Source organism: Dendropsophus ebraccatus, chromosome 9 (genome assembly GCF_027789765.1).
Source record: "Dendropsophus ebraccatus isolate aDenEbr1 chromosome 9, aDenEbr1.pat, whole genome shotgun sequence".
Lineage (NCBI taxonomy): Eukaryota > Metazoa > Chordata > Amphibia > Anura > Hylidae > Dendropsophus > Dendropsophus ebraccatus.
The window spans coordinates 690,343-713,651 of NC_091462.1; the positions used below are offsets into that span (position 1 = coordinate 690,343).

General features: G+C 44.9%; 1 protein-coding gene across 1 annotated transcript in view; it reads right to left on the reverse strand.

Annotated features, from left to right (window-relative positions):
- The window catches only part of PLCD4 (phospholipase C delta 4), a 204,425-nt gene that overhangs the window by 142,562 nt on the left and 38,554 nt on the right, over nucleotides 1-23,309 (reverse strand). The gene's annotated exons all lie outside the window — the stretch shown is intronic.

Consider the following 23,309-nt stretch of genomic DNA (forward strand, 5'->3'; position numbering starts at 1 on the left):
TGGACGATCCCTTTTAGTGACGGATCCATCATTTCTTCCAGTACCTTCCATGCTGGAAACTTCTATAGAATGGGGAACAAGGGAGGATTTCCTTCTCCTTTTCAAACTGGGGCAGAGATTGTACCTTTCTGTAAGGAAGAGTCCTTCCTCAGTGTCCCCAATCCATTCAGGTGGATTCTCATGGTACACAGAGTTTTATTAGAAAGAACATCCATCTCTGGCAAAGTCTAATGCTCCTCTCCAAGTGTGGAGGGGCCACAGACCAGGCAGCCAATTGTGGAGGGGCCACGGAGCAGGCAGCCAACTGTGGAGGGGCCACGGACCGGGCAGCCAACTGTGGAGGGGCACATACTCAGAAGTAAGCACTATAGCATCTTCTGTAATGGGTTACAATGAAGATACAATCTACAAACAGAACTGAATCCCACTGCCATCTGGATGTGGACTCTTGCAGGATACACACATAAGTGACTGAGCTTTCCCATAGGTTTCCTCACCCCGAGACTTTGGACATTAGATTCCTGCATTAAGTGAGATAAAATGATAATAAACCTGCGCCAGGTAAAGAGGCAACAGACTGCTGTGTAGTGCAAGAAAACCAGATCCCTCAGAGCAGCTGATACACAACTAGCAATTCTAAGGCTGTGTTCACACCATGCAGCCTCATTGTTTCAATGGATCATTGTTTCAATAGCAGAACTAATGTAATACAGACACCAGGTATACTCAGTATATAATATTACTAATGTAATACAGACACCAGGTGTACTCAGTATATAATATTACTAATGTAATACAGACACCAGGTGTACTCAGTATATAATATTACTAATGTAATACAGACACCAGGTGTACTCAGTATATAATAGTACTAATGTAATACAGACACCAGGTGTACTCAGTATATAATAGTACTAATGTAATACAGACACCAGGTGTACTCAGTATATAATATTACTAATGTAATACAGACACCAGGTGTACTCAGTATATAATAGCAGTACTAATGTAATACAGACACCAGGTGTACTCAGTATATAATAGTACTAATGTAATACAGACACCAGGTGTACTCAGTATATAATATTACTAATGTAATACAGACACCAGGTGTACTCAGTATATAATATTACTAATGTAATACAGACACCAGGTGTACTCAGTATATAACATTACTAATGTAATACAGACACCAGGTGTACTCAGTATATAATATTACTAATGTAATACAGACACCAGGTGTACTCAGTATATAATATTACTAATGTAATACAGACACCAGGTGTACTCAGTATATAATATTACTAATGTAATACAGACACCAGGTGTACTCAGTATATAATAGCAGTACTAATGTAATACAGACACCAGGTGTACTCAGTATATAATATTACTAATGTAATACAGACACCAGGTGTACTCAGTATATAATAGTACTAATGTAATACAGACACCAGGTGTACTCAGTATATAATATTACTAATGTAATACAGACACCAGGTGTACTCAGTATATAATAGCAGTACTAATGTAATACAGACACCAGGTGTACTCAGTATATAATATTACTAATGTAATACAGACACCAGGTGTACTCAGTATATAACATTACTAATGTAATACAGACACCAGGTGTACTCAGTATATAATATTACTAATGTAATACAGACACCAGGTGTACTCAGTATATAATAGTACTAATGTAATACAGACACCAGGTGTACTCAGTATATAATATTACTAATGTAATACAGACACCAGGTGTACTCAGTATATAACATTACTAATGTAATACAGACACCAGGTGTACTCAGTATATAATATTACTAATGTAATACAGACACCAGGTGTACTCAGTATATAATAGTACTAATGTAATACAGACACCAGGTGTACTCAGTATATAATATTACTAATGTAATACAGACACCAGGTGTACTCAGTATATAATAGCAGTACTAATGTAATACAGACACCAGGTGTACTCAGTATATAATATTACTAATGTAACACAGACACCAGGTGTACTCAGTATATAATATTACTAATGTAATACAGACACCAGGTGTACTCAGTATATAATATTACTAATGTAATACAGACACCAGGTGTACTCAGTATATAATAGCAGTACTAATGTAATACAGACACCAGGTGTACTCAGTATATAATATTACTAATGTAATACAGACACCAGGTGTACTCAGTATATAATAGTACTAATGTAATACAGACACCAGGTGTACTCAGTATATAATATTACTAATGTAATACAGACACCAGGTGTACTCAGTATATAATAGCAGTACTAATGTAATACAGACACCAGGTGTACTCAGTATATAATATTACTAATGTAATACAGACACCAGGTGTACTCAGTATATAATAGTACTAATGTAATACAGACACCAGGTGTACTCAGTATATAATATTACTAATGTAATACAGACACCAGGTGTACTCAGTATATAATATTACTAATGTAATACAGACACCAGGTGTACTCAGTATATAATAGTACTAATGTAATACAGACACCAGGTATACTCAGTATATAATAGTACTAATGTAATACAGACACCAGGTGTACTCAGTATATAATAGTACTAATGTAATACAGACACCAGGTATACTCAGTATATAATAGTACTAATGTAATACAGACACCAGGTATACTCAGTATATAATAGTACTAATGTAATACAGACACCAGGTATACTCAGTATATAATAGTACTAATGTAATACAGACACCAGGTGTACTCAGTATATAATAGTACTAATGTAATACAGACACCAGGTGTACTCAGTATATAATAGCAGTACTAATGTAATACAGACACCAGGTGTACTCAGTATATAATAGTACTAATGTAATACAGACACCAGGTGTACTCAGTATATAATAGCAGTACTAATGTAATACAGACACCAGGTGTACTCAGTATATAATAGCAGTACTAATGTAATACAGACACCAGGTGTACTCAGTATATAATAGTACTAATGTAATACAGACACCAGGTGTACTCAGTATATAATAGTACTAATGTAATACAGACACCAGGTGTACTCAGTATATAATAGCAGTACTAATGTAATACAGACACCAGGTGTACTCAGTATATAATAGTACTAATGTAATACAGACACCAGGTGTACTCAGTATATAATATTACTAATGTAATACAGACACCAGGTATACTCAGTATATAATAGTACTAATGTAATACAGACACCAGGTGTACTCGGTATATAATATTACTAATGTAATACTGACACCAGGTGTACTCAGTATATAATAGTACTAATGTAATACAGACACCAGGTGTACTCAGTATATAATATTACTAATGTAATACAGACACCAGGTGTACTCAGTATATAATATTACTAATGTAATACAGACACCAGGTGTACTCAGTATATAATAGCAGTACTAATGTAATACAGACACCAGGTGTACTCAGTATATAATAGCAGTACTAATGTAATACAGACACCAGGTGTACTCAGTATATAATATTACTAATGTAATACAGACACCAGGTGTACTCAGTATATAATATTACTAATGTAATACAGACACCAGGTGTACTCAGTATATAATAGTACTAATGTAACACAGACACCAGGTGTACTCAGTATATAATATTACTAATGTAATACAGACACCAGGTGTACTCAGTATATAATAGTACTAATGTAATACAGACACCAGGTGTACTCAGTATATAATAGCAGTACTAATGTAATACAGACACCAGGTGTACTCAGTATATAATATTACTAATGTAATACAGACACCAGGTGTACTCAGTATATAATATTACTAATGTAATACTGACACCAGGTGTACTCAGTATATAATAGTACTAATGTAATACAGACACCAGGTGTACTCAGTATATAATAGCAGTACTAATGTAATACAGACACCAGGTGTACTCAGTATATAATAGTACTAATGTAATACAGACACCAGGTGTACTCAGTATATAATATTACTAATGTAATACAGACACCAGGTGTACTCAGTATATAATATTACTAATGTAATACAGACACCAGGTGTACTCAGTATATAATATTACTAATGTAATACAGACACCAGGTGTACTCAGTATATAATAGCAGTACTAATGTAATACAGACACCAGGTGTACTCAGTATATAATAGCAGTACTAATGTAATACAGACACCAGGTGTACTCAGTATATAATATTACTAATGTAATACAGACACCAGGTGTACTCAGTATATAATATTACTAATGTAATACAGACACCAGGTGTACTCAGTATATAATAGTACTAATGTAACACAGACACCAGGTGTACTCAGTATATAATATTACTAATGTAATACAGACACCAGGTGTACTCAGTATATAATATTACTAATGTAATACTGACACCAGGTGTACTCAGTATATAATAGTACTAATGTAATACAGACACCAGGTGTACTCAGTATATAATAGCAGTACTAATGTAATACAGACACCAGGTGTACTCAGTATATAATATTACTAATGTAATACAGACACCAGGTGTACTCAGTATATAATATTACTAATGTAATACTGACACCAGGTGTACTCAGTATATAATAGTACTAATGTAATACAGACACCAGGTGTACTCAGTATATAATAGCAGTACTAATGTAATACAGACACCAGGTGTACTCGGTATATAATATTACTAATGTAATACAGACACCAGGTGTACTCAGTATATAATAGCAGTACTAATGTAATACAGACACCAGGTGTACTCAGTATATAATAGTACTAATGTAATACAGACACCAGGTGTACTCAGTATATAATATTACTAATGTAATACAGACACCAGGTGTACTCAGTATATAATATTACTAATGTAATACAGACACCTGGTGTACTCAGTATATAATAGTACTAATGTAATACAGACACCAGGTGTACTCAGTATATAATAGCAGTACTAATGTAATACAGACACCAGGTGTACTCGGTATATAATATTACTAATGTAATACAGACACCAGGTGTACTCAGTATATAATAGCAGTACTAATGTAATACAGACACCAGGTGTACTCAGTATATAATATTACTAATGTAATACAGACACCAGGTATACTCAGTATATAATAGCAGTACTAATGTAATACAGACACCAGGTGTACTCAGTATATAATATTACTAATGTAATACAGACACCAGGTGTACTCAGTATATAATATTACTAATGTAATACAGACACCAGGTGTACTCAGTATATAATAGCAGTACTAATGTAATACAGACACCAGGTGTACTCAGTATATAATAGCAGTACTAATGTAATACAGACACCAGGTGTACTCAGTATATAATATTACTAATGTAATACAGACACCAGGTATACTCAGTATATAATATTACTAATGTAATACAGACACCAGGTGTACTCAGTATATAATAGTACTAATGTAATACAGACACCAGGTGTACTCAGTATATAATATTACTAATGTAATACAGACACCAGGTATACTCAGTATATAATAGCAGTACTAATGTAATACAGACACCAGGTGTACTCAGTATATAATATTACTAATGTAATACAGACACCAGGTGTACTCGGTACACAACTAGAAACTCTGAAGTTGTGATCATACCCTGCAATATCTAAGTTTTACTATACAAATATCAGTATTATACGTGTAGCAACTCTAGGCGTGTGTACACACAATGCTGTTTCATAGCTTCAATGCAACATTAAATATCAGTAACCGTGCTAGAAAAGACCCCAGATGCGTAATACACAACCAGGAACTTTAGGGTTGTGTTCATACAATGCAGTCTCATAACTTCACTGCATCATACAAAAGCAGAGCTATAGATGACATGTAAGGGTACAAACACACACGGCATATACACTGCGTATTTACTGCAGCAGATTAGATCTAAATAACTGAACACAGTATCAAATCTGCTGCGTATCTGCTGCGTGTGTTTGTACCCTAAGGTGCAATCAATACACCACTAGCAATCCTAGGGTTGTGTTCACACAACGAAGTTTCATAACTTTACTGCCTCATTCAATAGCAGTACTGAATGAAACATCAGGTGTAATAAAAAATAGCAACTGTAGGCTTGTGTTCACACACTGCAGTCTCACAGCTTCACTGCATCCTTCAATCGCAGTACTAGAGCCAGGAATCACACTCAGGTGTAATGAATCACGCATCAGGTGTCACCAATACACACCTAGCAAATCTAGGGTTGTGTACACACAATGCAGTTTCATAGCTTCAATGCAACAAGAAAAAGCAGTGCGAGTGTAAGAAAGATACCAGGTGCAACCAATACACAACCAGCAACTAGTGCAAGAAATCAGCCACCAGGTGCACAAACAGCTCAGTGACCGCACAACTAACAGCTCTTATCTAAGGCAGCATTCACACATAGCAGATCCATAGCTGTCACTGTATTATTACATAGCAGGACCCAGACCGCATGATCACATAGCAGAACTGTCTCACAGAGCTCGCACAGGCAAAAAAATAAAAATAAATAAATTATAAACTATGTCTTTTTGCCACACATCGGCCTCCGTATCCACTACAGTGACGTCACTCAAACGTGGACTCCTTTGCACTCACTCCACCGCGCCGGGTGTTAGGTAGCAGCAGAGCCGCCGGCCGGGGCTCGCTCCCAACCCCGATAGCAAGAACTTTCCTTTCTACACTTTACAAGATGGACTCTACAGCAAGATCACCATAGAAGGAGAACATGGTGAATAACAGGTAGGACACTGCCACAACATTAAACCTACCAGTACAATTGTGCATTGCTACGTGCAATATCAGTATATCCGATATTACCGCTATCAAGACAATACCACATTTATATACCAAGCATCCATTAAACTTTGCTGGTCCCTTCTTTCGTAGTACGTATATACATATATATATATATATTGTTCTGGAATATAACACCCCCGTACCAGTTACAGCGCTTTAGATCACCATTATTTGCTATTGAAACTATTATAACTCTCATGAAATTTCTATCCATTAGCCTGCACACAGGCCTCCTGCCATACAGGTCAGGCTTCCAGGCAGAGAGCCCGCACAGGCACCATACAGCTCCTCACAGAAGAGGCCGGATGACTAGGACTTACCTCTCTGAAGAGCGAGGACAGACACCAGGAAGCGGCGTCCTGACTGAGCAGCGCTATGATACCACCTGTCCTACAGAAGGACACACATAGGCCTGAGCCTGCTCTCCCCCACCACCTGTCCTACAGGACACACATAGGCCTGAGCCTGCTCTCCCCCACCACCTGTCCTACAGGACACACATAGGCCTGAGCCTGCTCTCCTCCTACCACCTGTCCTACAGGACACACATAGGCCCGAGCCTGCTCTCCTACCACCTGTCCTACAGGACACACATAGGCCTGAGCCTGCTCTCCTCCTACCACCTGTCCTACAGAAGGACACACATAGGCCTGAGCCTGCTCTCCTCCTACCACCTGTCCTACAGGACACACATAGGCCTGAGCCTGCTCTCCCCCACCACCTGTCCTACAGGACACACATAGGCCTGAGCCTGCTCTCCTCCTACCACCTGTCCTACAGGACACACATAGGCCCGAGCCTGCTCTCCTACCACCTGTCCTACAGGACACACATAGGCCTGAGCCTGCTCTCCTCCTACCACCTGTCCTACAGAAGGACACACATAGGCCTGAGCCTGCTCTCCTCCTACCACCTGTCCTACAGAAGGACACACATAGGCCTGAGCCTGATCTCCTCCTACCACCTGTCCTACAGGACACACATAGGCCCGAGCCTGCTCTCCTACCACCTGTCCTACAGGACACACATAGGCCTGAGCCTGCTCTCCTCCTACCACCTGTCCTACAGAAGGACACACATAGGCCTGAGCCTGCTCTCCTCCTACCACCTGTCCTACAGAAGGACACACATAGGCCTGAGCCTGCTCTCCTCCTACCACCTGTCCTACAGAAGGACACACATAGGCCTGAGCCTGCTCTCCTCCTACCACCTGTCCTACAGAAGGACACACATAGGCCTGAGCCTGCTCTCCTCCTGCCACCTGTCCTACAGGACACACATAGGCCTGAGCCTGCTCCTATCCTACCACCTGTCCTACAGGACACACATAGGCCCGAGCCTGCTCTCCTACCACCTGTCCTACAGGACACACATAGGCCTAAGCCTGCTCTCCTCCTACCACCTGTCCTACAGGACACACATAGGCCTGAGCCTGCTCTCCTCCTACCACCTGTCCTACAGGACACACATAGGCCTGAGCCTGCTCACCTCCTACCACCTGTCCTACAGAAGGACACACATAGGCCTGAGCCTGCTCTCCTACCACCTGTCCCACAGGACACACATAGGCCTGAGCCTGCTCTCCTCATACCACCTGTCCTACAGGACACACATAGGCCTAAGCCTGCTCTCCTCCTACCACCTGTCCTACAGAAGGACACACATAGGCCTGAGCCTGCTCTCCTACCACCTGTCCTACAGGACACACATAGGCCTAAGCCTGCTCTCCTCCTACCACCTGTCCTACAGAAGGACACACATAGGCCTGAGCCTGCTCTCCTACCACCTGTCCCACAGGACACACATAGGCCTGAGCCTGCTCTCCTACCACCTGTCCCACAGGACACACATAGGCCTGAGCCTGCTCTCCTCCTACCACCTGTCCTACAGGACACACATAGGCCTGAGCCTGCTCTCCTCATACCACCTGTCCTACAGGACACACATAGGCCTGAGCCTGCTCCTATCCTCCTACCACCTGTCCTACAGAAGGACACACATAGGCCTGAGCCTGCTCTCCTCCTACCACCGGTCCTACAGGACACACATAGGCCTGAGCCTGCTCTCCTCCTACCACCTGTCTTACAGGACACACATAGGCCTAAGCCTGCTCTCCTCCTACCACCTGTCCTACAGGACACACATAGGCCCGAGCCTGCTCTCCTCCTACCACCTGTCCTACAGGACACACATAGGCCTGAGCCTGCTCTCCTCCTACCACCTGTCCTACAGAAGGACAGAATAAAACACAAGGAGGCTGGGTCAGCATAGGGCCTTATAGGCGGGGCAATTAACTCTTTATTGCTTGTTACCATCTGTCCTATCATTGCAGGAAGATAGAATCTTCCCCATTATGTGCTGCTGCTTAGGACGTAAGGGAAATATATATATATATATATTTATATATATAATGGTATGCTGGCGTGTATATATATATATATATATATATATATATATATATATACAGGGCAGTTTCTAGATCATTTTGGCAACAGGGCAAATATTGATACTCAATTCGGCCCTGGAGAAGGAAGGGGGGCTTTTATCAGGGTTCGGGTTATTAGGAAGAAGCAGTGTGTGTATTATGGCATAGATCGGTGTTGCACACCTAAGAGATAATGATCAACCGAATACAAAATCATCAAACAGGGACTCACAGGTGACGTTCTCTTTGATCTGAGGCGCCATTTTCCTTTTCCTCTTCATCTCGCCCGAACCACCATGATGATTTCTTACAGCTACAATTCGTCTCCTCAGAACCTGCCAGACAGACATCTCAGGCTCCGCACTTATCCAGCAACTTCCTACCCTTTTCCCTCCTATAGGCTCCTAAACTGTAGTAATTCAGCTGCTTCGTGCAGTAAAGTCTGCAAGGTGTGACCTCCATTATACTGACATACAGGATGCTGGGAAAGCTGGGTGACCTCCATTACACTAACATACAGGATACTGGGAGAGCTGTGTGACCTCCATTATACTGACATACAGGATACTGGGAAAGCTGTGTGACCTCCATTACACACTGACATACAGGATACTGGGAGAGCTGGGTGACCTCCATTATACTGACATACAGGATACTGGGAAAGCTGTGTGACCTGCATTACACACTGACATACAGGATACTGGGAGAGCTGGGTGACCTCCATTATACTGACATACAGGATACTGGAAGAGCTGGGTGACCTCCATTACACTGACATACAGGATACTGGGAGAGCTGGGTGACCTCCATTATACTGACATACAGGATACTGGGAGAGCTGGGTGACATCCATTACACTGACATACAGGATGCTGGGAGAGCTGTGTGACCTCCATTATACACTGACATACAGGATACTGGGAGAGCTGGGTGACCTCCATTACACTGACATACAGGATGCTGGGAGAGCTGGATGACCTCTATTATATTGACATACAGGATGCTGGGAAAGCTTGGTGACCTCCATTACACTGACATACAGGATGCTGGGAGAGCTGGATGACCTCCATTATATTGACATACAGGATGCTGGGAAAGCTTGGTGACCTCCATTACACTGACATATAGGATACTGGGAGAGCTGGGTGACCTCCATTATACTGAAATACAGGATACTGGGAGAGCTGGGTGACCTCCATTACACTGACATACAGGATGCAGGGAGAGCTGGATGACCTCCATTATATTGACATACAGGATTCTGAGAAAGCTTGGTAACCTCCATTACAAGGCGAAGGTCCGGCGGTACGGGGACGGAGCTATGGGCGGTCCGTGGTGGAGCTACGGATGGCCGGAGGGCAGTCTTGCCAGATGATGGGGCAGAGGGGCAGGTGATGGGGCGAGCGGGGCGAGCTGGGGTGTATATATATATATATATATATATATATATATATATATATATATAAATATAATGGTATGCTGGGGTGTATACATATATAAAATAGTATGCTGGGGTGTATATATATATATATATATATATTTATAATGGTATGCTGGTCTACATATATATAATGGTATGCTGGGGTATATATATATATATATATATATATATATATATACACTCTCAGCGGCCACTTTATTAGGTACACCATGCTAGTAACGGGTTGGACCCCCTTTTGCCTTCAGAACTGCCTCAATTCTTGGTGGCCTAGATACAACAAGGTGCTGGAAGCTTCCTCAGAGATTTTGGTCCATAGTGACATGATGACATCACACAGTTGCCGCAGATTTGTCGGCTGCACATCCATGATGCCAATCTCCCGTTCCACCACATCCCAAAGATGCTCTATTGGATTGAGATCTGGTGACTGTGGAGGCCATTGGAGTACAGTGACCTCATTGTCATGTTCAAGAAACCAGTCTGAGATGATTCTAGCTTTATGACATGGCGCATTATCCTGCTGAAAGTAGCCATCAGATGTTGGGTCCATTGTGGTCATACAGGGATGGACATGGTCAGCAACAATACTCAGGTAGGCTGTGGCGTTGTAACCATGCTCAATTGGTACCAAGGGGCCCAAAGAGTGCCAAGAAAATATTCCCCACACCATGACACCACCACCACCAGCCTGAACCGTTGATACAAGGCAGGATGGATCCATGCTTTCATGTTGTTGACGCCAAATTCTGACCCTACCATCCGAATGTCGCAGCAGAAATCGAGACTCATCAGACCAGGCAACGTTTTTCCAATCTTCTACTGTCCAATTTCGATGCGTTTGTGCAAATTGTAGCCTCAGTTTCCTGTTCTTAGCTGAGCGGAGTGGCCCCCGGTGTGGTCTTCTGCTGCTGTAGCCCATCTGCCTCAGAATTGGCCGTACTGTGCGCTCAGAGATGCTCTTCGGCCTACCTTGGCTGTAACGGTTGGCTATTTGAGTCACTGTTGCCTTTCTATCAGCTGGAACCAGTCTGCCCATTCTCCTCTGACCTCTGGCATCAACAAGGCATTTCCGCCCACAGAACGGCCGCTCACTGGATGGTTTTTCTTTTTCGGACCATTCTCTGTAAACCCTAGAGATGGATGTGTGTGAAAATCCCAGTAGATCAGCAGTTTCTGAAATACTCAGACCAGCCCTTCTGGCACCAACAACCATGCCACGTTCAAAGGCCTCAAATCACCTTTCTTCCCCATACTGATGCTCGGTTTGAACTGCAGGAGATTGTCTTGACCATGTCTACATGCCTAAATGCACTGAGTTGCCCTAGAAGAGTTAAATAATGGCCCACTCCCCAGGGGACACAGCACCAGGAATAGATGCTTTGCCGTATGAATTGGATAAGAAGCATTGTGATATTCTTTTACCAAAACTGTTGGAAGTGATAAAGTCTTCGGTTGAGGCTGGGCGATTGCCGGCCTCAATGGAGGAGGCAGTTTTATCCCTTATTTTTAAACCTGATAAAAATAAGCTGGAGATGGAGGCTTACAGCCCAATTTCGCTGATGAATGTGGATGCGAAAATCCTGGCAAAACTCTTGGCACCTAGATTGCAGAAAGTAATCCCCGGGTTGGTCCATGAGGATCAATGTGGCTTCATACCAGGCAGAATGGCCAAGTATAATATTAGGAGACCTTGCAATTGGTGGGGGTCCCGTGTTCCCACTCCATCCTGTCATTGGACGCTACTAAGGCCTTTGAACAGGGTGGAGTAGGAATACTTGTAGGAGGTATTGAAGCGTTTTGGTATAGGCCCCAGGTTTATAGAGTTAGTGCAGTTGCGATATAGGAATCCAAGAGCAGCTCTATTGGTTAATGGGGAGAGATTGATTTTTTTTTCATTAGGCCGGGGCACCAGGCAGGGGTGTCCCCTCTACTTTTCGCCCTTAGTATTGAGCCTCTAGCTCATTTGATAAGATCAAACCCTGCTATAATAGGTTTTGGGGTGAGGGGTGGAGGGGACAGGGTGTCACTCTACGCCAACAATGTGTTGTTATTTTTGGAGGATCCCCGAAGGAGTGTGCCAATAGTAATGGAATTGATTGGAGAGGTCGGTTTTATATCAAGTTTAAAACGTAAATGTCATGTTTTTTTTATTGCAGAAATCAGTAGTATAAGCGATTTTAAGAAACTCTGTAATAGGTTTTATCAGCCAAAAAAGCCTCCTTCTGTCCTCAAGAAGCAATCTCCCAGCCTCCCCCCCTGACTTCTTATCTGTGCATTATCAGGCAAACACGTCTTCATTACAGAGAAGCCAGTGAAGACGGGCTCTTCTCTCTCCATTGTAAGCCTATGAAGGGGGGAGGGGCCAAGGGGGGAGGGGCCAAGGGAGATGAGGGAGCAGGAAGAGGTGACATGACTGTGCAGGACTGCTCCGTGCTCACTCACTCCTCTCAGCCCCTCCCCTCTCCATAGCCACACAATGGACAGAGAAATCCTGCTTCTTCTGAAGTGAGGGGGGAGGCTGGGAGATTGCTTTTTTACTACAGAAGGAAACTCTTTTGGTTTATAAAACCTATTACAGAGTTTAAAATCACTTGTACTGTTGATATTTAATGTTTTTTTTAAAAATGACCCTGAAATGACAGCTACACTTTAAGTATTAATTGGAGTAAATCAATTTTAATGCCCTTGGGTAGAGGGCTAGATTTATCCTTTCCGCAGTTGAAGGTTCTGGAATAAAAGAGGAGTTTTAGATATTTGGGGATTAAAGTATCCAGGGACCTAGAGGAGTTTAATGAAGTATAATAATTAGAGAAGTATAATAGAGAAGGTGGAGAGAAAAGGCAAGGTGTGCCAAAAACCTCCCATCTCTAAAATGGACAGGATGGTTTGGTAGCTCCGATTTGGGTACCAGGATATAAGGATATCAATCAACTCTCTAATCTGGGGCAGGAAAAGAGCCCGAATAAAGATGGAGACCTTTACTCTTCCCAAAATAAAAGGGGATTGGATTTTCCAGATCTGAAAGCGTACTTCCTGTCTTCGCAGCTGTTTTGGCTGGTGAGGGGTATGAAAGTAATATCTTCCGGCAGTTGTGGTAAGAGAAAGATGCTGGTCTATTTAACCTGTATGAAGGAAGTATGGAGGAAAGGAGGTAAGGGAAACCAACCCCTGGTAGGGACGGCAATTGGAGCTTGGGAGATACATTCAATCTAAGATCGGTATAGGAGCTTACCCCTCTATGGTGGAATGAGAGTATTCAGGAGGTACAAGGATTAGGGGGGCTGGATAATTTGGTGAGAAAGGGAATTCTAAAGTTCGGTGATATGTATGTAAGAGGCCAAAGACTGGAACAGGATTAGGGGAGAATGTTAGCGGACAATGATTGGTGCCATTATGCTAGGTTGGGTCATGCGTTGGAAAATACGGTATGGTTAAAGAAGGTGGAGTTTGACCTGGATTGGATTGAGCAAATGTTTAGGGGAACAATTAAAAAGAAAATAGTCTCATATATCTATTCCTATATAAAAAGAACAGTAGAAGTAAGTAACAATAGTAAGAAGAAGTGGGTTAAAGATCTGGGACCAATTAGTGAAAAACAATGGAGAAAGATCTATCAAAATGTTGCTATGGTGTCCAGGTCGGGCAATCTCCGGTCAATACAACTTGATATAAATCCTAGGTTGTATTATACCCCAACTTTTCTATGTAAGAGGAAGAAATGTCGGGATGGGAAATGTCCTAGATGCGGCTCCGAGGAGTCCGATTTCTGCATAGGCGATGGGTCTGTCCGCAGATCCAGAACTATTGGTTAGAGCCGGTGTAGAAAAGGACTAATGAAGGATTTCCAATGGGACCCTCTCCGTTTCTTGTGGTATTGGGGGACTCTGGAGAGACTAAAATTGGGGAAAAAAGTATTAAGATGGTTCTATTACGCTAGACTGTTGTTGATAAGAAATTGTCCCCCCCCCCCCCCGGAGGCTCCGAGCATAGCGCACTGGGAAAGGTGGAAAACCAGATATGAAGAATCCAATCAGTAAAGCAGAGATGGGAAATTATGTGAAATGGGAAATATTATAATTCCCCCCCCCCCCCCCCTCTTTCCTTTCTACCCTCATCGGGGTGGGTGAGGGTTAAAGAAAAGGGTAAAAGGGGGGTGGGATTGGGGGTACTTCAATAAGTTTGTATTTATTGATCATGTGTTTCTCTTTTATATTTATGTAATATTTTAAAGGCAAAAAAAAAGAATAATGTAAAACTATAAAAGTTTATTTAAAAATACCCAACGCGTTTCGGAAGCGTCCCGGATCCTTTTTTTCGAGAGTGATATGACATCATGTGGGACCTGCGCCTGCATCCCCGTTATCGGGCGCTGTCCCTTGTTTTTCTTTTATGATAGAAGGAGGCAGGCTATGATGGAGGGAGGGAGGCAGTCTATGATGGAAGAAGGCAGTCTATGGTGGAGGGAGGGAGGCAGTCTATGATGGAAGAAGGCAGTCTATGGTGGAAGGAGGCAGTCTATGGTGGAAGGAGGGAGGCAGTCTATGGTGGAGGAAGGCAGTCTATGGTGGAAGGAGGCAGTCTATGGTGGAAGGAGGGAGGCAGTCTATGATGGAGGAAGGCAGTCTATGGTGGACAAAGGCAGTCTATGATGGAAGGAGGGAGGCAGTCTATGATGGAAGAAGGCAGTCTATGGTGGAAGGAGGCAGGCAGTCTATGATGGAAGGAGGCAGTCTATGGTGGAAGGAGGGAGGCAGTCTATGATGGAAGGAGGCAGTCTATGGTGGAAGGAGGGAGGCAGTCTATGATGGAAGGAGGCAGTCTATGGTGGAGGAAGGCAGTCTATGGTGGAAGGAGGGAGGCAGTCTATGATGGAGGAAGGCAGTCTATGGTGTAGAGAGGCAGTCTATGATGGAGGGAGGCAGTCTATGGTGGAAGGAGGCAATCTATGGTGGAAGAAGGGAGGCAGTCTATGATGGAGGAAGGCAGTCTATGGTGGAGGGAGGCAGTCTATGGTGGAAGGAAGGAGGCAGTCTATGGTGGAGGAAGGCAGTCTATGGTGGAAGGAGGGAGGCAGTCTATGATGGAGGAAGGCAGTCTATGATGGAAGGAGGCAGTCTATGATGGAGGAAGGCAGTCTATGGTGGAAGGAGGCAGTCTATGGTGGAAGGAGGGAGGCAGTCTATGATGGAGGAAGGCAGTCTATGGTGGAGGGAGGCAGTCTATGGTGGAAGGAGGCAGTCTATGGTGGAAGGAGGGAGGCAGTCTATGGTGGAGGAAGGCAGTCTATGGTGGAAGGAGGCAGTCTATGGTGGAAGGAGGGAGGCAGTCTATGATGGAGGAAGGCAGTCTATGGTGGACAAAGGCAGTCTATGATGGAAGGAGGGAGGCAGTCTATGATGGAAGAAGGCCGTCTATGGTGGAAGGAGGCAGGCAGTCTATGATGGAAGGAGGCAGTCTATGGTGGAAGGAGGGAGGCAGTCTATGATGGAAGGAGGCAGTCTATGGTGGAAGGAGGGAGGCAGTCTATGATGGAAGGAGGCAGTCTATGGTGGAGGAAGGCAGTCTATGGTGGAAGGAGGGAGGCAGTCTATGATGGAGGAAGGCAGTCTATGGTGTAGAGAGGCAGTCTATGATGGAGGGAGGCAGTCTATGGTGGAAGGAGGCAATCTATGGTGGAAGAAGGGAGGCAGTCTATGATGGAAGGAGGCAGTCTATGATGGAGGAAGGCAGTCTATGGTGGAAGGAGGCAGTCTATGGTGGAAGGAGGGAGGCAGTCTATGATGGAGGAAGGCAGTCTATGGTGGAGGGAGGCAGTCTATGGTGGAGGGAGGGAGGCAGTCTATGATGGAGGAAGGCAGTCTATGATGGAGGGAGGCGGTCTATGATGGAGGGAGGCAGTCTATGATGGAGGGAAGCAGTCTATGATGGAGGGAGGCAGTCTATGGTGGAGGGAGGCAGTCTATGATGGAGGGAGGCGGTCTATGATGGAGGAAGGCAGTCTATGATGGAGGGAGGCAGTTTATGGTGGAGGGAGGCAGTCTGTGATGGAGGGAGGCAGTCTATGATGGAGGGGGGTAGTCTATCATGGAGGGAGGCACTCTATGGTGAAGGGAGAAAGTCTATGGTGAAGGAAGGCAGTCTATGGTGAAGGAAGGCAGTCTATGGTGGAGGAAGGCAGTCTATGAAGGAGGGAGGGAGGCAGTCTATGGTGGAGGGAGGCAGTCTATGATGGAGGGAGACAGTCTATGGTGGAGGGAGGCAGTCTATGGTGGAGGGAGGCAGCCTATGATGGAGGGAGGGAGGGAGGCAGTCTATGATGGAGGGAGGCAGTCTATGATGGAGGGAGGCAGTCTATGATGGAGGGAGGCAGTCTATGATGGAGAGAGGAAGGCAGTCTATGGTGGAGGGAGGCAGTCTATGATGGAGGGAGGCAGTCTATGGTGGAGGGAGGCAGTCTATGATGGAGGGAGGCAGTCTATGATGGAGGGAGGCAGTCTATGATGGAGGGAAGCAGTCTATGATGGAGGGAGGCAGTCTATGGTGGAGGGAGGCAGTCTATGATGGAGGGAAGCAGTTTATGATGGAGGGAGGCAGTCTATGGTGGAGGGAGGCAGTTTATGATGGAGGGAGGCAGTCTATGATGGAGGGAAGCAGTCTATGATGGAGGGAGGCAGTCTATGATGGAGGGAGGCAGTCTATGATGGAGGGAGGCAGTCTATGGTGGAGGGAGGCAGTCTATGATGGAGGGAGGCAGTCTATGATGGAGGGAAGCAGTCTATGATGGAGGAAAGCAGTCTATGGTGGAGGGAGGCAGTCTATGATGGAGGGAGGCAGTCTATGGTGGAGGGAGGCAGTCTATGATGGAGGGAGGCAGTCTATGATGGAGGGAGGCAGTCTATGATGGAGGGAGGCAGTCTATGATGGAGGGAGGCAGTCTATGGTGGAGGGAGGCAGTCTATGATGGAGGGAGGCAGTCTATGATGGAGGGAGGCAGTCTATGATGGAGGGAAGCAGTCTATGATGGAGGGAAGCAGTCTATGGTGGAGGGAGGCGGTCTATGGTGGAGGGAGGCGGTCTATGGTGGAGGGAGGCAGTCTATGATGGAGGGAGGCAGTCTATGATTGAGGGAAGCAGTCTATGGTGGAGGGAGGCAGTCTATGGTGGAGGGAGGCAGTCTATGATGGAGGGAAGCAGTTTATGATGGAGGGAGGCAGTCTATGGTGGAGGGAGGCAGTCTATGATGGAGGGAGGCAGTCTATGGTGGAGGGAGGCAGTCTATGATGGAGGGAGGCAGTCTATGATGGAGGGAAGCAGTCTATGATGGAGGGAGGCAGTCTATGGTGGAGGGAGGCAGTCTATGGTGGAGGGAGGCAGTCTATGATGGAGGGAGGCAGTCTATGATGGAGGGAGGCAGTCTATGATGGAGGGAGGCAGTCTATGGTGGAGGGAGGCAGTCTATGATGGAGGGAGGCAGTCTATGGTGGAGGGAGGCAGTCTATATCTAAGCAGCAGTTCTGGGAGGAGATTCTGTCCTCATGCAAAACAATTGAAGTAGAAATCATCCAAAAACAGACAAATTCACTGGATGAGAGATCGGCAGCTCCTCTGTGCAGATGGAACCTCAGCGAGAAGACATCATAGAGAAGTGACGTCCGGCTGGAATAATATCTCACATATCACCAGGGTTGGTTTAGTTTTACTGCATTTTGAGTGTTTATTTATTAAATATGTTGTTATCGGCAATTTGTTCAAAAACCTTTCAATTATACTCAAATATCTGATGACTGAAATGTCTGTAAGGGGCCTCCGCCCCCCCCCCCCCCCCCTCGCTCGGCAGCATCTGTGCAGTTCCCCCGCTCCCAGCATCTTATCACAGATGCTGCCCGATTGGGGGGAGAAGTCCGTTACAGGCATTCCACGTCCGTGTTCTGTGCGGCACACAGAAGGTGTGAATGCAGCCTTAGTCTTCTGGATGCTTAAGCGGTGTAGCCGCCATTACAGCTTTGAGAAGGGCCATCACCCAGTTTTCCTAATGTTCTGAATCTGGAATAACAGGGGGGAGGAGTCTGTGCGACCACTGGCGTCAGCGCTATCCGTCTGTGTATGTGTCAGCGTCAGCCATATTAGTCTGTGTATCTGTTGGTGTCAGCCATATTAGTCTGTATATCTGTTGGCGTCAGCCCTATCCATCTGTGTATCTGTTGGTGTCAGCCATATCCGTCTGTGTATCTGTTGCTGTCAGCCATATTCGTCTGTGTATCTGTTGGTGTCAGCCATATTAGTCTGTATATCTGTTGCTGTCAGCCATATCCATCTGTGTATCTGTTGGCGTCAGCCCTATCCATCTGTGTATCTGTTGGTGTCAGCCCTATCCGTCTGTGTCTCTGTTGGTCTCAGCCATATCTGTCTGTGTATCTGTTGCTGTCAGCCATATCCGTCTGTGTATCTGTTGGTGTCAGCCATATCCGTCTGTGTATCTGTTGGTGTCAGCCATATTAGTCTGTATATCTGTTGGCGTCAGCCCTATCCATCTGTGTATCTGTTGGCGTCAGCCATATCAGTCTTTGTATCTGTTGGTGTCAGCCATATCAGTCTGTGTATCTGTTGGTGTCAGCCATATCCATCTGTGTATCTGTTGGTGTCAGCCATATCCATCTGTGTATCTGTTGGTGTCAGCCATATCCGTCTGTGTATGTTGCTGTCAGCCATATCAGTCTGTGTATCTGTTGGCGTCAGCCATATCAGTCTGTGTATCTGTTGGTGTCAGCCCTATCCGTCTGTGTATCTGTTGGCATCAGCCATATCAGTCTGTGTATCTGTTGGCGTCAGCCATATACGTCTGTGTATCTGTTGGCATCAGCCATATCAGTCTGTGTATCTGTTGCTGTCAGCCATATCCGTCTGTGTATCTGTTGGTGTCAGCCATATCCGTCTGTGTATCTGTTGGTGTCAGCCATATTAGTCTGTATATCTGTTGGCGTCAGCCCTATCCATCTGTGTATCTGTTGGTGTCAGCCATATCCGTCTGTGTATCTGTTGCTGTCAGCCATATCCGTCTGTGTATCTGTTGGCGTCAGCCATATCCGTCTTTGTATCTGTTGGTGTCAGCCATATCCATCTTTGTATCTGTTGGTGTCAGCCATATCCATCTTTGTATCTGTTGGTGTCAGCCATATCCATCTGTGTATCTGTTGGTGTCAGCCATATCCATCTGTGTATCTGTTGGTGTCAGCCATATCCGTCTGTGTATGTTGCTGTCAGCCATATCAGTCTGTGTATCTGTTGGCGTCAGCCATATCAGTCTGTGTATCTGTTGGTGTCAGCCCTATCCGTCTGTGTATCTGTTGGCATCAGCCATATCAGTCTGTGTATCTGTTGGCGTCAGCCATATACGTCTGTGTATCTGTTGGCATCAGCCATATCAGTCTGTGTATCTGTTGGCGTCAGCCATATCAGTCTGTGTATCTGTTGGTGTCAGCCATATCCATCTGTATCTGTTGGCGTCAGCCATATCCGTCTGTGTATCTGTTGGCGTCAGCCATATCCGTCTGTGTATCTGTTGGCGTCAGCCATATCAGTCTGTGTATCTGTTGGTGTCAGCCATATCCGTCTGTGTATCTGTTGGTCTCAGCCATATCAGTCTGTGTATCTGTTGGTCTCAGCCATATCCGTCTGTGTATCTGTTGGTGTCAGCCATATCAGTCTGTGTATCTGTTGGTATCAGCCATATCCATCTGTGTATCTGTTGGCGTCAGCCATATCCGTCTGTGTATCTGTTGGTATCAGCCATATCCGTCTGTGTATCTGTTGGTATCAGCCATATCCATCTGTGTATCTGTTGGTATCAGCGATATCCGTCTGTGTATCTGTTGGCGTCAGCCGTATCCGTCCGTGTATCTGTTGGTGTCAGCCGTATCAGTCTGTGTATCTGTTGGCGTCAGCCATATACGTCTGTGTATCTGTTGGTGTCAGCCATATACGTCTGTGTATCTGTTGGTATCAGCCATATCCGTCTGTGTATCAGTTGCTGTCAGTCCTATCCGTCTGTGTATCTGTTGGCGTCAGCCATATCCGTCTGTGTATCTGTTGGCGTCAGCCATATCCGTCTGTGTATCTGTTGCTGTCAGCAATATCCGTCTGTGTATCTGTTGGTGTCAGCCATATCTGTCTGTGTATCTGTTGGTGTCAGTCCTATCCGTCTGTGTATCTGTTGGTCTCAGCCATATCCGTCTGTGTATCTGTTGGTGTCAGCCCTATCCGTCTGTGTCTCTGTTGGTCTCAGCCATATCAGTCTGTGTATCTGTTGGTGTCAGCCATATCCGTCTGTGTATCTGTTGGTGTCAGCCATATCCGTCTGTGTATCTGTTGGTGTCAGACATATCCGTCTGTGTATCTGTTGGTGTCAGACATATCCGTCTGTGTATCTGTTGGTGTCAGCCATATCCGTCTGTGTATCTGTTGCTGTCAGCCATATCCGTCTGTGTATCTGTTGCTGTCAGCAATATCCGTCTGTGTATCTGTTGGTGTCAGCCATATCCGTCTGTGTATCTGTTGCTGTCAGCAATATCCGTATGTGTATCTGTTGGTGTCAGCCATATCCGTCTGTGTATCTGTTGCTGTCAGCAATATCCGTCTGTGTATCTGTTGGTGTCAGCCATATCCGTCTGTGTATCTGTTGGTGTCAGCCATATCAGTCTGTGTATCTGTTGGTATCAGCCCTATCCATCTGTGTATCTGTTGGTATCAGCCATATCCGTCTGTGTATCTGTTGGCGTCAGCCATATCCGTCTGTGTATCTGTTGGCCTCAGCCATATCTGTCTGTGTATCTGTTGGTATCAGCCATATCCGTCTGTGTATCTGTTGGTGTCAGCCATATCCGTCTGTGTATCTGTTGGCGTCAGCCATATCTGTCTGTGTATCTGTTGGTATCAGCCATATCCGTCTGTGTATCTGTTGGTATCAGCCATATCCATCTGTGTATCTGTTGGTGTCAGCCATATCCGTCTGTGTATCTGTTGGTATCAGCGCTATCCATCTGTGTATCTGTTGGTATCAGCCATATCCGTCTGTGTATCTGTTGGCGTCAGCCATATCCGTCTGTGTATCTGTTGGTATCAGCCATATCCGTCTGTGTATCTGTTGGTGTCAGCCATATCCGTCTGTGTATCTGTTGGTGTCAGCCATATCCGTCTGTGTATCTGTTGGTATCAGCCATATCCATCTGTGTATCTGTTGGTATCAGCGATATCCCTCTGTGCATCTGTTGGCGTCAGCCATATCCATCTGTGTATCTGTTGGCGTCAGCCATATCCGTCTGTGTATCTGTTGGTATCAGCCATATCCGTCTGTGTATCTGTTGGCGTCAGCCATATCCGTCTGTGTATCTGTTGGTATCAGCCATATCCGTCTGTGTATCTGTTGGCGTCAGCCATATCCGTCTGTGTATCTGTTGGCGTAAGCCATATCCGTCTGTGTATCTGTTGCTGTCAGCCATATCCGTCTGTGTATCTGTTGCTGTCAGCAATATCCGTCTGTGTATCTGTTGGTGTCAGCCATATCCGTCTGTGTATCTGTTGCTGTCAGCAATATCCGTCTGTGTATCTGTTGGTGTCAGCCATATCCGTCTGTGTATCTGTTGCTGTCAGCAATATCCGTCTGTGTATCTGTTGGTGTCAGCCATATCAGTCTGTGTATCTGTTGGTGTCAGCCATATCCATCTGTGTATCTGTTGGTGTCAGCCATATCCATCTGTGTATCTGTTGCTGTCAGCAATATCCGTCTGTGTATCTGTTGGTGTCAGCCATATCAGTCTGTGTATCTGTTCGTGTCAGCCATATCCATCTGTGTATCTGTTGGTGTCAGCCATATCCATCTGTGTATCTGTTGGTGTCAGCCATATCCGTCTGTGTATGTTGCTGTCAGCAATATCCGTCTGTGTATCTGTTGGTGTCAGCCATATCAGTCTGTGTATCTGTTGGTGTCAGCCATATCCATCTGTGTATCTGTTGGTGTCAGCCATATCCATCTGTGTATCTGTTGGCGTCAGCCATATCCGTCTGTGTATCTGTTGGCGTCAGCCATATCCATCTGTGTATCTGTTGGCGTCAGCCATATCCGTCTGTGTATCTGTTGGTGTCAGCCATATCCGTCTGTGTATCTGTTGGCGTCAGCCATATCCGTCTGTGTATCTGTTGGCGTCAGCCATATCCGTCTGTGTATCTGTTGGCGTCAGCCATATCCGTCTGTGTATCTGTTGGTGTCAGCCATATCCGTCTGTGTATCTGTTGCTGTCAGCCATATCCGTCTGTGTATCTGTTGCTGTCAGCAATATCCGTCTGTGTATCTGTTGGTGTCAGCCATATCCGTCTGTGTATCTGTTGCTGTCAGCAATATCCGTCTGTGTATCTGTTGGTGTCAGCCATATCCGTCTGTGTATCTGTTGCTGTCAGCAATATCCGTCTGTGTATCTGTTGGTGTCAGCCATATCCGTCTGTGTATCTGTTGGTGTCAGCCATATCAGTCTGTGTATCTGTTGGTATCAGCCCTATCCATCTGTGTATCTGTTGGTATCAGCCATATCCGTCTGTGTATCTGTTGGC